The 14,130-nt window shown below is 36.2% G+C and overlaps 1 protein-coding gene across 5 annotated transcripts in view; it reads left to right on the plus strand.

The window, feature by feature from the left end:
• The window catches only part of LOC138694382 (breast cancer anti-estrogen resistance protein 3 homolog), a 922,749-nt gene that overhangs the window by 572,548 nt on the left and 336,071 nt on the right, over positions 1–14,130 (plus strand). The window contains exon 1 of one of the 5 annotated variants that reach the window (XM_069818067.1): positions 6,786–7,139. The exons of the other annotated variants lie outside the window; for them this stretch is intronic. The gene's annotated coding sequence lies outside the window, so the exon portion shown is untranslated. Of the gene's footprint in view, positions 1–6,785; positions 7,140–14,130 lie in introns of those variants that run through there. 5 annotated transcript variants of the gene reach the window in all.

The raw sequence follows: 14,130 nt of genomic DNA on the forward strand, positions 1-14,130 counted from the left end.
ATCAGCCTCTGTACACTCACCTTGCTTTACAGCATTCTCTACAAGTATCAATGAATCTTTGATGGCATGACTAAATGTCAGGTGTGTTATAGGATAAGACAATGGATCTTTTATAGAAATAGAATTCCTTTATTTTTTATATAAGATATTCTTTAAACAGTGTATAGGTCTTAGAATAATAACAGAACTAACTTCAGATCAAAAATGAACAAATATTTTAAATATCTTAATATCAGATCTGTTACCTAATATAAAGATAACTTCTTCAGTAACTAACATAAAACCATTCTTTCAGTAACAATTATTTTAGTAGATTGCCCTTAAGGCGAAGATATTTGAGCCTTAGTTTCTTTAATGATAGATAATTAGAAAAGATTAAGGCACTGTTTTGAATGATGTAACAGACATGGAGTAGGCCTAACAGATCTGACAGGCAACAGACATGACAAAGCGAACATAAGCATGTGCTAACCTAAAATTTTTTTGCTTAAAAGTTTTCAAAATAGCAACTTAACTACTGCACTCGTGTACTATTATGCCCTCTTAATCTTTACTTTATATGTTATTATTTGTGGAAAAGACAACACAGATCTGACAGAGTAAAAATGCACGCTTAGACTAAAAAACAAAACAAGAATATGACACACAAACTCGCCAAATCAAAATGGGTGATCATAGCAGTACAATCAAGATGGCTCTTTGTGCATCATCCTGGGTTGTGCTGATGTCTTTGGGATTTCTTTTTCAACTGTGTATACATAGAAACAGAATCGTGTAGCAGACCGGACTGATTTACTGGACTAGAGTAATTATGCAATCTCATTTAAAGAAATATAAACTCAGACATAAATGAAGAAGTTTTGATAATATAAAATGTTTCATTTTTTTTCTCAATTACATTATTAAACAAACCTTTATCTGGACATAATCATGCTCTATTTTAAATACTTCACTAGTATGGACACTGCATTTTAGCTCTTACTGTAAGAATTTCATTTTATTCTCGTGAAATATTTCACATGAAGGAAATAATTCTTGTGACGTTTACTAAATTAGTATTGAAACTACTCACTGTTAGGAATTTATAACTTATCGTTATAAATGCAATAATGGAAAGAGTGTGAATTGTTGGGCGTCATTTGTTATACAAATTCTGCAAATGACCCAAATATGAGTACAGAATATTTTTCTTGAAAGAAATTTTGTATTGCTGTTCTACTATTCTTTATTTCATTTATCTTAGTCTATTTTTGTTTTGGTAGCCGGTAAAATCTGAAACATGTTACTCTAATAAGTACTGTATGTACTAAATTAGTTGACTAGCAACTCTGCACATTTTTTCAGGTCTAATGCGAGGTTGTACTGTATGTAATGAAGTGAAGACAGATGGAATGAAATTTCGGCAGAGGGCACTACGACCCAGCTCTGCGATCTTTCAAGTTCTGTTGCCCTAACCCTCAAGCTAGGCTCTGCGCTAAGGTTCGCTGTGTGGCCGGGTTTCGAGCAGACAACCCCAGTCGTCTCTAGAGCAGTCCCCTTCGTGCTCCTCCAGCCCGCGTTCGGGAAATGCTATGGAATGATGACGGAATGGAGAGATGTTGACGGAATGATGTAGATGCCTAATATGGGGAAACGGGAGAACCCTGAAAAAAAAAAACTGCAATCGTGTCCTCCGCAAGTGTCACTATAGTGAAAAATCTCAGACCAGACCGGGACTCTATATCCTTGGTTTTTCTGAACCGACGCATGCCCGCCTCGCACAATTGTGGACAACACGATAGATGGTGGTTTCTATAGTTGCGAGGTGCATAGATCTCACATTTCGCAGTTATAGAAACCACTCTCTATCTCTCCTGAAGTCCGGATTTGTGCGAGACTGGCCTCGCACCTCGCACGTCGCATGCGTCGGTTCAGAAAAAGCAAGGCTTTACTGGTATCATTTACTTGCAGTGTAGTATTTTAGCCAGAACTTCAGGATTGAGACGAATATCATTTTCCTCAACAAAGTTTTCAACATAAGCAAACATAGACATTTGTTTTTTGTAGATAATGGAATCACTGAAGCCGAGAACAAAAAAAAAAAACGCTCGTTACTATCGCGAACATTAGAACTGAAAATTGACAGATGGCGTGATTACATACTGACAATTCGCAATTTTTACAAATTTAAATGCGTATCACAATTTGAGAATCCCTGGTTCAGCGGTATAACAATCTCCAGAGTTCTAAGACGGTTATGCGAATTTATCTACTAGTTTTATTGGTATCTATTACTATAAAATTAATGCAGTTATACACCTTTCACCATGTATACCAGAAATGTCAATTTTGTTGGTATGTTAAGATCTTCATTGTCAACGATTTTGTATACCAGTACTCATCCTTTATTGGGAAGTGTGTATTTAAATATTTAATTGTAATATTAAAGGTTTCTTTGCCAACTAGCCTATATATTGAATATTATTTCATATATTAAAAGTACGATACTTTCAGTATTGATACTATTCTTCCGATATTATAGAGTATCGGTACTGAATATAGGATTCAATATCGATATCAAGTATAGCTTTAAATGCAGTGTCGCAGCCTCCCTAAGCACGTTCTTGAAAAGCAACACTTCTTGACCGTTGAAAAATAACTCTGTTGATACTTGGGTTTTGCAGTCGAATTTCTTCAGCAACGCGGTGTACCGCGTGTGCTAGACATGCCACCATGTTTGTGTGGTGGAATTTAAGGACTGCCCTTAATATTATTTTTAAATGTACACAGAAGATTATAAAGGAGCTTTTAGGGAACAAAAATTGTTTCTTTTTAGGCATTTGTAGTTTATGATTTATTTCATCGCTGTAAGATTTTAATGATGGGAAAATCCTGTATACATGATTCGCAGAAATTTGTGAATGGCATTTGTCTGGGTGCGGAACTAGAAATGCTTCTCCTATAGTGATCAGTAGAGACCGGATTTTAAAGGGAATCCCTCTTTTATTTCAACATGAAACATGAAATAATTAATTACGATGTTCAAAACTATCTACCATCGACCAATTTATGTGGTTTTGACTTCCCTTTTTTCGCCCTTTTTTAGTCCATATTCCCTTTTTCTCCCTTTTTTAAAAACATCTCTTATTTTGGTACTTTTTTGACAGAATATCGCAAACATTTAGATAATTTTCCTGTATTTTTCCGATAGGCCTATAACTGCCTGAGCAAGCGAAAATAAATATCGTTCTTCTTCTGATTCCAAACACTGAAAAACTAATAAAGTGCTCTGATTTAGAGTTCAGGATAAAAAGAAAATTTTCACTTCTGCTTTCAGTTGATGTTGAGCGGTCATTTTCTGTTTCCAAAGACATTCTCCATTCAAAGAGGCAGAATCATATTGAAACATATTGAAATGTTGAATGTGATCAAATACAACACTTTTCTTATGTTGCGAAGCGATAAATATAAGCTTGTGTGTGTTATGTGTATCCATGAATGTGCTAAAGTGTGTTTTCCATTAAAATAGCACCCTTTTGAGGGAATAATAAAGTCCTTTTCGAAGTCGTTTTTTGACTATATCAAATACATAACTTTCCTTATGTTGTAAAGAGATAAATGTAAGATTGTGTGTGCCATGTATACCCATGAATGTGCTGAAATGTGTTTGGGGAGTAATATAGTTCTTTTCAAGTCCTTTTTTTTGGGGGGGGGGGCCATAACTTTCTCTTTTTTGTCCTTTTTTGATGAAAAATTTTCTCTTTAAAATCCGGTCTCTACTGATCAGTCTCGTCCTAACCATATGCATTTCAAGCAGTGTCAGTTCGTACCAACCTGAGTATGAGAAATGCCATCGTAGTTTCTCTTGATCGACGACAGAGGGTTGAAAAATGAACGATCAACAACTTCATATTCTCCCTTAAAGGATTAGGCTACTAACTCACATGAAAAGAAGCATTTGGAAGATTCTTGGTTTTTCTGTTAGGAATGAAAAGTATCTTCAGAGTCTAAAATCTCGCCTCTTTGATCGCTGCCTCCAGGTTCCTGTTCCTGTTGCTGTGGCTACGTCCATAATCCTTAACGACGCAGTCTGTGTGCTACTAACACTCTATAGTTCTATATGATACCGGGGTAAAGGGATGAAGAGGGAAGATCTGGTCTCGTTACAATAGCTCATCGCCCGACAGACACGCGCTCTCGCCCCTTACCTTACCTTCATCTCTCCCCTCTTAAGTATTGTTTTCCCCAGAGACATGTGTTATGACTGCTGCCATAGGTGGGGGGTAGACCCATAGGACACACAAATGGGGTGAATTTAGGGCTAAATCCAGGGTGTTTGTCTGTCTGCTGTACCCGTCGAAATTACGATTGTGGGAACGAGTGCCCGAGGTTTTCATTTCCGGAAATGTAAAATGTTTCAATGTAGAAACTATAATCCGCTAAATTTGTCTGTCAGTAACACTGAAAACTTAAGAAATGTGTAGTCACATGTATTATTTATTTTTTTACTTACTTTTTGAAGAACAAATCTATTAATAATAAAAAAATGAGATAAGCTATGTCAAAATATGATGCTAATTCTAAAAATTATGTTCATTTATATATTTAAGATATTATTTAGTAATAAGAATACTTTTAAGAATTACGAAAGAAACAAAGAATATAAATCAATGAAGTATCACAGGCATTACATACGCAATAAACAGAAATATAGGAATAAATGCATGGCCCTGCATTAAAAATAGCTTCCGAAGAAATCCTTGCATTGTTCTTGTATTATTTGTAATTTCCTTGTTTCATTTCTTGCACCACCCACGCAAGTTGTACGTAAAGATACGCAGCATAGTGAAGCTGTGCAACTGTCGACAGGTGATCGCACCCACCAGTGGTGAAGCTAAGGGTAAATATTGAGTACCGGTAGGCAGAAGAAAATCTGCTTACTTTATATATTTTTATACAGTAGTTGTTTCTCTGTTTTTCTATCAAAATTTTTTGTGATACAGACCCTACAAGAAGATGATAACCACTCATTTTCACCTCGAAACAGAATACAGGTATAACAATACAACTTATCTGTCTCAGAGCACCCTGTTAGCCAAGGATATTTCTTATACCATGAAAATTGAAATTTCCTATTTTGTCTTCCTCCATCCGCTATTTTAATATGTAGGCCTAAATGTAGTGTCGATCTTTGTAAGCTCATTTTGTATCATATGTCCAACTTGAAAACGGTTTCTCTTTTAATTCTACAAATAATAACCTCAATGTGAGCCATTTTGCACAAAATGAATATGTAACACACACTTGCGCGCATGCACAACGCAGCGCATTCACAGAACACGAATATAGCGCAATGTATTATTATTGAAGCTAGCCGCGTTTCGTGCGGAGATGTAGCGAATCGATACCCTCTCCCTGAGCCCTCCTCAAACTTGCGAGTCAAGGCCATAGCCATGCCTTTAGACTCTTTAGAGGCTTCTGCCACAGCCTCGCACTGAACTCTCCATCCTGGAAAGACCTCCCACAGTGAACTTAATATATGGAAGGATCGGAGTGCAACCAAGTGTTGCTATTACGAACTTATAGGTCTACTGTTACTAGGTATAGCTAATGACTAACATTTTTGGGTAGGCTAAGCCTCAAAGCCTCTCAAGTTCTTCGTCACACGTTTTCGTAAAGATATGCAGCAAAGTAAAGCTATGCGAAATAAAGTTTTGAAATTATTTCGTACTTAAGTCTCCAGAAAAGTAAGTTTCTAGATAAGAATAAAGTAGTTTTACTTCCGTAAGAGTTAGTACTGCATTAATTTTATTATGGTAAAAAAAATATGGTAATAATGAAGTAATGTTGGAAAACGAATACTAAAAAACCCACTTCACCACAAATCTCATAGGATACTGTGTAGTTCCGATTTCCGGGAGAGGCCATCAGCTCACTGAGCTGTCGTGTAAATCCACACATGACGTGAAGATGTGAATTTCTTATTGTGAAAACCTTTGTAGTAATAGTTTGCAGCCTCAATTTCAAGTTATTTGAATTTCTACTAAGTGTAGGTAGTAATAAATAGGGCTATACATGGTAGACTACCGAAATAATGTGGATTATCTACATTTATTTAAGACTGATCGTGTCAGGTAACTGCAACCTTCACCAATAAGAAGAGTAAACTCCTCATCTGACAGCTCTGCTCACTGACTGTTTTCCCGCCCATCGGTCACTATGATTGATTGTCCATCGGACTGCCTAATTATATACCAGCAGTTACCACGATCAGCTGCCAGCAGTCAATCGACGGCACTTGATGCCAGCTTGTTTTTTATGTCATTCAATGGCCGCCTTCAGTCAGCTGAGTCACATCTCCCGTCTTTGAAGTCTAATCGTGAGTTAACGAATTGAGTACAAGTCTGGCCAATGACTGAGTAGGTTTTGAAGACGGCTGCATGACTAACTCAACAAGTCATAAAACCGAAGTTTGACCATAGTCGTCTGTGGCCATGGGTCTCAGCTCTTAAAAAATATATAATTCGAGACAACCGCTACCATTGTCGCAGCCGCCGACACGAAAACAAAAGAAAAATCTTAAACAATCTACTAGCGCATGCGCCTTTGTTACAACTATCGACCCTATAGACAAAACACAATCTGTCTGAGGGTAGTGGATGTGGTGGAGGAGGAGGAGGAGGAGGAGGATAGGGTGCGGAATTCAGAGAGCTGCGTGGTATAACTTGCGCACACGTCGGACTAAAAATCAATAGGACGGTCGAGCAGCACAGAATCCAGGCAATGGCAAAGAGAGAGAGAATTTCAGTGGGGGTGGGAATCAAAAGAGACGGCAGGGGGTAAGAGAGTAAAATTGTAGTTGGTGTAAGAGGCTGAACAGGAGGCACATCTTCATTTATGCAGCTCCTCATGATAGTTTCCAGTATTGTGAATTACGTGTTGTTTATTCCGAGAAGATAACGTTCTCTGCCATGCCCAGTGAGTGACTAACGATTTTATGGGCAATGTCTCTTTAAACGTCAGTGGGGGTGTGACTTGGACAGTTTTTTATATCTGTTTGGGATGCGTTGATCCACTTAGTATGGAGGAGTAGCTTCAGCCCGTATTGGTGTTCATTACAAGAATAAGCTACATTCAAAGAAGTTCTTACACTTTAATTGGTAAGTAATTTTTACATAATATTAAGCTGTAAAGTGTTGATTAATGTTTAGTTGCTCCGAGTTGCTCTTCCTAGACTTGAGTTATTGAAAATATTCCATTCTTTCGTCATTCAGTATCGTACAAAAATAATGTATTTTTGTGTTCTAGAGTGTGTTATTAATGTTCATATTTGTGGATGGTCTTTATGCCATGAACATATGGTTACATTGTTTACTTCGCGTTACCACCTAGAAAATAGAACGTTCGAACTATTAAATTCTACTGTAAAAATATATTTCTAACCTCACTGTTGGAAGTTGTGACGTTTTGTATAAGCCATTTTGACGAGACTGTCAGTTATTTCTGTTTTATGGAACATCTATGAACATTCTTATATAGCTACATATTTTTTTTTGTATTGTGTCCTCAATACTTCTGTTGAAACCTGGCGATTCTTGTAATTCTAAAAAAATATTGTATCGGAAATTGAACCACATCGATATTGTCCACTTGCAATGCTTGGCAAGTCAATGATTACATTATTATTATTATTATTATTATTATTATTATTATTATTATTATTATTATTATTATGTGGGGACATTGTTATATTTGAGTAAGTTCCAACATTTTCTTAATTATTTCGCATTTTAGTCCTTTCGTTGCCTAGTACAACGAAGAATGAATTGTCTCATATAATACGTCGCAATTCTCAGTGTAATTGACACTATTGCAATATAGTGCAGCACAGCTCCGGTTTCTTAATTATCATTACCTACCAATACCAGACTCATTCTACGTTAAGTAAACGCAAAATGTAAGACTTACAGACAGGTGTGCTGTTTATTGGGAAGTAGGGGAAGCACACTGTTATTTTCCTTGTCATTCTTTCTCTCGTGTCTTCAAAGAAAACATTATTATTATTATTATTATTATTATTATTATTATTATTATTATTATTATTATTATTATTATTTCATTTGTAATTTTTCACTCTGGCCTTCAACCACAATGTCCAACGATGGTCTCTCGTTTGATTCCAAGAAGGGTGGTGCAGAGTTATCGCTTATACAGGGATTGCGTTTCTTGTCTTGAGGGACGACCTTGCGCTATACTGACTGCTAATGTCTGCTTCAGCGGAAAATAAACTAGAGGACGACTCGATAAAGTTTTTATTGCATAAGAACAGAGAAATGGTTTCGCGTCTTGATTATATTTTTATAATATTATGTAATCTAATTACAGGATTATACAGTATATATCCGTAACATTGTATCTAATAATTTAATACTTGTAGTCGGCAAGAGATAATTTCTTCTCAGAATCTCTCCGTCATGCCTAAGTTAGGCTGAAAATGTAAATAAAAAAATTATAACGGTTTTCTCTAGAAATGAGAAACCACATTCTGGAAACTTAAGGAGTGCGACCAACAGAAAATGCCAACGATTGCCCTAGAGACTACTCATACACTTCTAGGGTTTATCCCAAACACATATTGGGGCTTTTCTTAACCAGTGAGCCAGCCAATTTCTTCTCTTCCTGATCAGTTTCAGTATTATTGTTTTTTCACTCACTCTTTCAACACAGCTTCAACTCTTATTCTGTCTGTTCATTTCACACGCTCCATGCTTTTCCATATCCACATTTCAAATGCTTCTACAGTAATAGTTTCTTTTCACTTCGTCGTAATGCCCATTTTCCTGCTCCATACGATGCCACGCTCCACACAAAGCACTTAACCAGAGTATAATGCAATTGCAAAATGTTGTACAATATATTTTTTTCTTCTTCTGTATCAAGTTTAGGCTTGTAGTCTGCTTCGACTGTAAGAATTTTCTCAACGGGCTCTTGAACGTCCTGTAGCATAGTAACCTTTTGATTTGTAGCAATTGTTTTTTTTTTCTAGTATCTCCCACTCGTTCTATATTGGATCGATGAAGTTTATAGTCGTTAATTGTCTCTTCTATGTTAAATACATATATTAAATTTTTCAATTGCGTGTATAATCTGCGATCTCTTGTGGAAAGTCCTGATATTTGTGGGTCATGGAACACATTTCTTCAGTTTTTATTTTTCGCGTAGGCCTAGTTACTCCATTTAAAACGCAGTTTTTGATACCATATGTTGAAATTACTGTTAGTAGGTACTTCGTAAAATGCAATAGGCCTAATTGTATATTTGTTTCTTTTATTTTTTAATATACTATGTAGTAGTTAATTATACAGGGACATCATTTTATTTTTACTAAAATTTTTAATATTAACTTGCCTATACCTCTGGATGAACGCCGTTTGCTACCCCATTCCACTACTGGAGTTCGATGATACTGGTGTAATATACAAACAAATCGCTTCACTAGGTATAGGAGGGAAGAAAAGTAGTTCATCCTTTACGTAAACTAGGAAATATCGCATATTTTGAGTTTGATAGTTTTCATTAGGTTTTTGTTTAATCAAAATACAGTACAGTATTAACAATAAGTGTTTTTACTCACGAACTAAGCTGTCCATGCGGACGTATTCATTAAGCAGTGTAAATTATACTGTCTACAGCACATTAGCGTACAATATAGAGAATGAAGTTAAATTGAAAAATAATCATAATATGGATATTTAAACACATTTTTTAAAATGGTGGCCGTTCATTTCGATACAGTCTTCAGTTCTAATGTGCATATTATCGCACTATAGACTATTGTACGTAATTCCAATTACCAGTTTCGTCATTCGTACTAGTAAGTCATGTTGAAATAAGTCTGTACCTACTCTATAAAAGAGTACCTTACGTACTGTAAATTCAATCTTCACTTCTGCCCGAACCGAAAAGATAAAATTACTCAGACATACTATCTACTGTTCGTCCAAATGGTTTTGTCGTAGAGTCATAGGAAGGGAGGAAATCACGTGATATTTAATTACTTAACGAGGCCCTTTTATTTAAGTTATTTTAAACAGTTGTATAATATTACGTAGACGTCCAATTCCTAACAGAAATTAATGTTTTCAGAAAAGAGCTAAGACAGCCCAGCCACTAGCTGGCGAATAAAAGCTGGTGGGGGAAACCGGGATACGACGTAGGCAAATGGACGACAGTACCTGTGCGAAAATGATGCAATATTGAAAGCTCTTTCGTCACTGGAAAACGCGAACATATTTTTGGACCGTACTGTTTACTCTGAACGTAAAGCTAATATGACTGTATATGCGGTCTTGGATCTGTGTGGAGGACGGTTGAATTTCATTAGTAGAAGGGTGAGAGTGAAGTACATTCAAAAACTCAGGTACAATAAAAATTGAAGTAAAAATAAAATGATGTCCTGTATATGTGTCACTTTCATTGTAAGGCCTACCACCACCACCACCACCACCACCACCACAGTTCTGGCTTCATACTCGAATACTCTGACGTGACATATGTTGTCGAAAATAATATTTTACTCAGCATTTAAATATGTGCGCCAACATATTTGCCTAAACAGCACGAGTACTGTCTTTTCAACAATAAAAAAATTGCAAATGACGTGAATGGTGTATAGGAGTAATGGAAGAAAAAGTTGTAAAGGGAACAAATACACTCAGAGGAGAAATTTCCCACATGGTTATTCCCTTCAAATTTTAGATGAACTGCCACAGTTAGGATTTCAGTACAATTCATAGTAATTCGTCAGATTACTGGTTGAGCAGAGCCCTTATTGTTATTTTATGAGTCCTCACACTTTTTCTACTGATGTTCCTTATTTTTATTTCCTTTGTCTTACTTCATTTCTCTTTCTTTCTCACCCTTCGGTTTTTTCCTTTGTCTATTCATATTTACCTCGTTTTATATACCATATTAGGCGCACTCAAGTTAACGCTTAGTCGACATACAGACGGACTTCCTCTAAAATAATACAGAACGTCGCTTTCACAATAGACAACGTGCGTGGTCTGGATTCAAACTTGAAGTATGGTTTCTGCTAAGTAGCTCTGAAGGTTTACTGTACTCAAGAATTCATAATGGACGGCTACTATTTTGGCTTTTTGTCATCCAGTCTGCTCTCAAGAAACCTGAAAATCAGAATTTATAAAACAGTTATATTACCGGTTGTTCTATGTGGTTGTGAAACTTGGACTCACTTTGAGAAAGGAACAGAGATTAAGGGTGTTTGAGAATAAGATTCTTAGGAAAATATTTAGGGCTAAGAGGGAGAATGGAGAAAGTTACACAATGCAGAACTGCACGCATTGTATTCTTCATCCGACATAATTGGGAACATTAAATCCAGACGTTTGAGATGGGCAGGACATGTACCACGTATGGGCGAATCCAGAAATGCATATAGAGTGTTAGTTGGGAGGCCGGAGGGAAAAAGACCTTTGGGGAGGCTGAGACGTAGATGGGAGGATAATAATAAAATTGATTTGAGCGAGGTGAGATATGATGGTAGAGATTGGATTAATTTTGTACAGGATAGGAACCGATGGCGGGTTATGTGAGGACGGCAATGAACCTGCGGATTCCTTAAAAGTCGTAAGTAAGAAAGAACCACCAGCATGATAGTATGATGCGGTGTGTTGCCTTAAATGGAGATCCGGCGTTTTATTGAACCGATCTTACGAGAGTCGTAGCTTTTATCTTAGTGTCAGAAAAATATCCGATACTCAACGAGTTTATGAAAATCATTGCTTTCTTATAACTTACGGTGTCGCACCGCTGAGATAGAGTATACATACCTCCAAGATATGCCACCGTTGCAGTTCATGCATAACAAGCTGAACTCGTACTCCGAGGCTGTGCTCGAGTATGTTCGAATCCCGTTTGGACTGTTATCTGTTTGTTGTTCCCACCTCCAGAGATTTATCCAGTTGTTCGGAGTCGTCTTACCAGTTATTCTCTCGCTATCATAATTTCACCGGCGCTAGATAACTGTGCAATAATTGCTATGGCGTCCTTAATTAACATTACAGAACTTGATTATCTCAAATTTTGTTAACAGTTCCATGCAATAAAATAATAGCAAATGAAGAGTCCACTGCAAGAATGATGGATGTCACTTTCTTGTCGAAAATGAACCGAGACTGTCAGTGCATAGCTTAAGACATATAGAATGTACATACAGAGTTATATGGCATTAACACTGGTAGTCATTGTCCAGTAATGATCGGAAAATCACAGTTAAGCTTTGAGCGCTAAGCATTTCAAACTTTAATTGCTTCTCCTGCAAAATGTATTCCAAACGACATCCATCATTCTTGCAGTGGACTCTTCAAATATTGTTTCAAATTAAGCTTTCATTACAGTAATAAAATATTCTCACAAAAATAACTAGAAGGCTTATAAAAATAGATCTGTGCCAGTTGTTAATGCTAATCGTAGTTGTATGTAAGCGGCATTAAACCTGCCTTACATATATTCTTGCGAAATATAGTCTCTAATAAAATTGATGAACATTTAGTAAACTTAATGGCTCTGAGGAAGATATTTGGAGCGGTCCCGAATTCAATGATATATCGGAATGAACAAAGGATATATTAAAAAATGTCCTTTGCACCGGGATGTCAACATTATTTTCAAAATTAAAACAAAAGACTGAGTTGGGCCGTCATAATACCAGAGCTTGAGAAAAATAAGCAATAGTTTAAGATTTTTAACAGAAAAGAGTCTGAAGTTAGACAGGCTTCACTAAAATATGGTGGCAATTAAGAAAATTGCTTAAAATTCTCCAAATTACAAGTTTGGAAATAATTTATCAAGGTATAACTAGATGATTTATAACTCTGTTGTCGTCCCATCTTTCATTGTTCATCTTTCTCGTAAAACTCTGCAGTTATAATTACACATTCACAATATTTACGTGGATGAAGTGATATCACTGTGTAGTATATACAGTCATGAAGCATGAGTTGATGAGAGTACTAGGAACAGTGAACTGCGCATTGTATGTGATAAGGCGATAGTAGCGATCCTAGTGATTAGCAACTATCTATGGATGCATATTCCCTACGTATTGAGCTTCGTGACTGTATATACTAGACTGTGGTGATATCGCAAGAAAAATGAACATCTATATTATACCTGCTGCAATAATTGTACTTGAATAATCGCCGACGAGTTGTTGGTTTACTCTCTTTTCTTTATTCTGTCTTAAAAAAAATACATTTTCGCTCGTTACACATTTTTTTTACAAAAGTATGCCCCTGGCGGAAAAATATAATTATGTAATACAGAAATCTAGTCATTAATCATTAGCATGCTACATGACTTTCTTTTATGTATAACGAAGTGTCGTATGAATCGTTTCTGAGTTCCAGATTTCGTATTGTGTCAACCCTAGATAGAGGAGCTGGAAAGGATATGTGGGAATGAAATCCATACAAGAGAGTAGCATTTCAATAGTAGACTGCAACCCACTTGAGTTATAGGCGTAGGCGGTCAGCCGTTCTTCTAAAACGAAGTAAATCCATGAAACTATTTCATCGTTTTATTTCTAGACTACACATATTTTGTAGCTTGTATTCCCTTAGTCTGCCTAATCTAACAGTAAATAGTGAATGCTAGTATGTCTGAGGTTCTAGATTTAAATCTCTCTTCTTTTATTCTGTTCATGTTCAATTCAGTATTTTAGTGTTCAGTAATTCTAGGTCTATAGTAAATTTTACATAATTATAATTATATTGAAACACTATATTGTTTCATATCCCAACGTAAGAGCGTCATAGGATGGCATAGGCGAGAAAATTGTTGATACAAACATCACATTTAATAAAAGGATATCAGTGTTAAGTTACTATTAAAACAGTGGAATGAAATAAATCAAAATAAATGCTAGACAAATAAGGAAATGGAAATAGATTCCATTTGCGACAGGCTAGAACGTCTGTCTGCATTCCAATTTGTTGCATTTAAAAAGTTTTATGATCACGATTATTTAGTAAAAACCTGGCTGATCGTCTTTGCTGATAACATACTGTTTGTATAAGATTATTTTGGAATTCAGAGATTGTGGTGAAGTGCTGTAGGAGCGCTATGTTG

Source organism: Periplaneta americana, chromosome 2 (genome assembly GCF_040183065.1).
Source record: "Periplaneta americana isolate PAMFEO1 chromosome 2, P.americana_PAMFEO1_priV1, whole genome shotgun sequence".
Taxonomy (NCBI): Eukaryota; Metazoa; Arthropoda; class Insecta; order Blattodea; family Blattidae; genus Periplaneta; species Periplaneta americana.